This window comes from Mus pahari, chromosome 18 (genome assembly GCF_900095145.1).
Source record: "Mus pahari chromosome 18, PAHARI_EIJ_v1.1, whole genome shotgun sequence".
In the NCBI taxonomy this organism is placed as follows: domain Eukaryota; kingdom Metazoa; phylum Chordata; class Mammalia; order Rodentia; family Muridae; genus Mus; species Mus pahari.
In genome coordinates this window covers 53,306,638-53,311,062 of record NC_034607.1, presented here as the reverse complement: position 1 = coordinate 53,311,062, position 4,425 = coordinate 53,306,638, and positions in this window count along the sequence as shown.

Genomic DNA, 4,425 nt, shown 5'->3' with positions numbered 1-4,425 from the left:
AAATAAATAAATAAGAAAGCAAAGTCAAGGATAACAGAGGGTTCCAGAGAAACCCAGAGACAACAAAGAAAACCTGTCTCAAAAAAAGAAAAAAAAGAAAAAAAAAAAAAAAAGATTTGTAGTATAGGAGTCGCTGGGCAGGGGATGGGGGTGGGGGTGGGGGTGGGTAAGCAGGAGAAATGTGGTGGTGCCGGTTGCTGCAGGGTTCCCACTTCCAAGGAAAGTCTGTCACCTACATGTGTGGGTGACACAGCTGCTTAGGTACAGCCTGTGACTGGGCATGCACTTGGGTTCAAGTTTCAGGGGTCATCAATGGACCAATAGAATAGAAAGGGAAGGGAAAGGTAGTTGAGGGAGGTTTGGGGAAAGCAGGACGGAAGGTTGGACCTTAGAACGGTCAGGGCGGTAGGTGAAGATACCAGAGTCCATCAGTTGGGAGAAAAGTTTGAAGGACGATGGCTGGGCTTTCTGATGTCTTTTGTTTTACTGAGTCAAGGTCTCACACTGTAGCCGAGGTTGACCTGGAACTCACCATGGCCCCAGATGGAATCAATCCTGCTGCCTCTGCCTCCTAGGGGTGGGACCACAGGCCTGGGCCCCCATCCCCAACTCCGTGGGTTCTTTTGAGAATTGATCTCAGGGGGTTACAAAGGAGTTTTGCATTTGTGTTTGACAGGGAATGTAAAGAAATATTTTGGAAATAGAAAGCAGAAAGTTTTCCATAGATGGGAGCGGTAACACAACTATATTCCTAACATTCAGGAGGCTGAGGCAGGATTACCTTGAGTTCAAGGCCATCTTGGGCTACAGGGCAAGACCAAATCTCAAAAAGAAGAAAGAGAAGGCAAAAGAGGAGAAGGAGGAGGAAGGGGAGGAGGAGGAGGAGGAAAAGGACTTGTGGCGCCTGTGGTGTCAGAAAACAATAACAGTAGCTGCAAAGCGACTTTCCGATCTTGAGTTAGGTAAGAATGATGGTGAAGGACCTGGAGTTACCAAAGGCTTCGAAGAAATTAAAAAAGAATGATTAATCGAAGCCAGATGTGGCAGAACAAGCCTTTAAGCCTCTCTGCACTTAGGAGGCAGAAGCAGCTGGCTCTGTTTCAGACCAGCCAGGGCTACACAGTAAGATCCTGTTGCAAAATAACAAAACAAAAAATTATGTATTGAACATCTACTTGTATAATTTAACTCTTCAATACGAGGTTTGAGGAAAGAAAATGAGAGGCTGGAACTACTGCTAAGAGAACTTGTTGCTCTTCCGGAAGATCCAGGCTCCTAAGGTTTGCGTGGTGGCTCACAATCATCCATAACTCTGGTTCTAGAGGAACGGCAAGCTTTTCTGACCTCTGTGGACACCAGGTACACACGTGGGGCACAAACATATATGCAGTCAAAGCACTCATACACAAAAAGTAAATAAAAATATCTTAAGAAAATAAAAAGATGTAGTCCTTTGAGCCAGCTGACACAGTGGGTTCCAGATCACGCTCTAACTTAGAAGGAAGTAGGAATCGGCAGACAGGATTGGACCTTCACCTCTGTCTTATCACAGGATCAGAGAGGGTGGGTCTTTATGAGGCTCATTAACAGTGTGTACCCTGAAGAGACCTGACGCACCTCAGACATGGCGGCTTTCATGGTTAATGATCTCACTGCCTGGCATATGTAGTTGACTACAAGGAAGTTGCCTCTCTCGGTAACCACGCAGCAGCAAACAGATCTATTGCTACGGTTTCTCATGAAGCTGGCTGAGAGCTAATATACTTGCTGTTTGCAATCCATGATAAGGAGACAAGGAAAATAAAACTCATGGTTAGATGGCTGCCCTTCCTAGAACGATCCGCCCCATCTCTTGAGCATCCCTACACATCAACATGTTCAGAAAGATTAAACATCACAAACCTAAGTTTGCAGGGCTCTTCTGCAGGCTGAGTGATACATCCTAGTCCAGATGAATCACGCACAAACGTCAGGACAGACTCTGAATGTGCCAGCTTGACAGTGTCCGAGGGAGTCTGCCCGTCATCACCCTGTAGCACCAATTGGCAGTCATCAGGAATGAGGAGTATAAAGAATTAAGAGACAGAAGAGAAAGAAGAAAATCAAGAATGGGGGTGTACACGTACCCTGCCTTTGTTGGTTCTGTTTGTGAAAGGGAAGGCGACTTCCGGGAGTCTGGAGAGACGTCCCGTTTTGTCCTGTCAGTTTCTGAGACAGGGTCTTAACCTTGTAGTTGAAGGTGGCTCGCCTCACCCTGATGTGACCCTCCTGGGTTCTGCAGCCCTAACCCCACCCTACTGACGTTACAGACATGTACCATCATACTCAACCCCAAATTCTTTTTTTTCCTCCTTTTTTCTTGGCAAACTCATCCTCCATCCTCCATCCTCCATCCTCCCGTCTCAGCTGCCTGAGTTCTAAGTTATAGGTCTGTATCTCTACCTGAAATGCTTCCATTTTAATAAAGCAATTAAATAGTTCTGTGGAGACTAAGGTTCAACAAGATGGTATTCTTGTTTTTTATGTATTTTCTTGAGGAGTTTGTTGCTTTAGTAGACAGATTGATAACTCCGCTGCATAAAACAGTCATAATTTGTATCAGTCAGGCCGATATGCAGGTCTAGATCATTATACTTTTTTTTAAAGATTTATTAATTATTTTATGTACATAGGTGCTTTGGTAGTGTGTAAGTCTGTGTGCTATGTGTATGCAGAAGAGGCCATAGGATCTTCTGAAACTGGAATTACAGATGGTTGGTAGGTGCCATATGGGTGTTGGGAATTGAACTCAGGTTCTTTGGAAGAACATCCTGTGCTCTTAACTGCTGAGCCCATCTTTCCAGCCCCAAGTTAATTACAATTTTCTTAATGAGACATACCCCTTTCTTTTATTACAGATTTACTCAAAGATGCTCATGCTTGGGAGCAGTGAGGTGGCTCAGTAGGCAAGGCACTTGCCACCAAGCTTGAAACCTAAGTTCAATTCCCGAGACCCTTATGATGAAGAGAGAGAACTGACTCTCACAGGTTGTCCTCTGACACACACACACACACACTCACACATACACACACACACACACACACATACACACATACCACACACTCACACACACACACACTCACACACACACACACCACACCCACACACCCCACACACTCACACACACACAACACATACACACACACACACAGAGAGAGAGAGAGAGAGAGAGAGAGAGAGAGAAAATAGATGTGCTAAAATTAATTAAAAGAAAAAGAGATTCTGAGAGCTGGAGAGATGGTTCAGCACTTAAGATCCTGTTCTTTTCTTCCTTAGGACCTGTTACCCATGCAGACCACCCAGGCTGAGCAGCACCCCACAACTGCCTGGGGTTCCAGTTCCAGGGGCACCTGACACCTCTGGCTTCTGGGGACACCTGCACTCCAGAACACACACCTACACACAGACACATAATTAAAAATAAAAATAAACCTTAAAAAACAAATCCTCTGACCCAGGATTTTTTTTTTTTTTTTTCAGGGTCTTACGGTCACTGCCCAGACTTCACTAGCAACTGGTTTTCACAGCCGAGCATTTCTAAGGCAGGAGAAGGAGAAGTCTGTTAAGGTCGCACAGTGTGCTTCCTGCTTTTTCTCACTGAATCTCCAGACTGTGGACAGCTGTCTTGTGTTTCCAGTGACATGGAGAAACTGGGTAGTAAAGCTATCTTAGGGTACGGGACTACAAGACCTGGTCCTAGGGCTGTGGGCTGTAAAGCCTATAAGCACCAGCCCAGATGGTCTCGCTGCTGTCAGTACGGAAGCCTGTGTCTTAGTAGTCAACTGTTAGAGAGCCATTTGCAGGTCAGATAAGGCCCAGTTCCCCGCCTCCAGCTGGCCCCACAGGGGCTTATGGATCAGGGCTCAGCTTTACAGAGATAGTTTATTCTTCCACACGGGGACTGGGTATCAGTTTCTCTATCCACATGACCATAAAATAGTTGTACTTTGCTTGCATCTTGTAAAAAACACTCATCGGAGTGAAAGCAATAAAGCAGAACAACCCTTGTAGCCATAGGCCCTCTCCCTCCCTCTCTGCTTCCTGCCGAGAGTTGTAGGACGACAGAAGACCTTGCCTGCTGGCTGTCAGACACCCACACACTTTGGTTGACTGCAGGCTTCTGGCTTCTCCTCACCCTAGAAGGCAATTCTTAGAAAAACAGAGGTCCTTACCGTGTAACACAGACAGACATGGGTGTGTTTGAGTATACATCTGATTCACACAGACGCACTACTCGGGTCAAAGGGCACGCCTTTGAACCAGTTCCCACTTGATTTCTTTTCTTTTTCTTTCTTGAGAAAAGATCTCTTTGAATTGCCTAGGCTGGTCTCAAACCCCTGGACTCAAGTAATCCTCCTGCCTCTGCCTCCTGAGTGCTGGGTCTA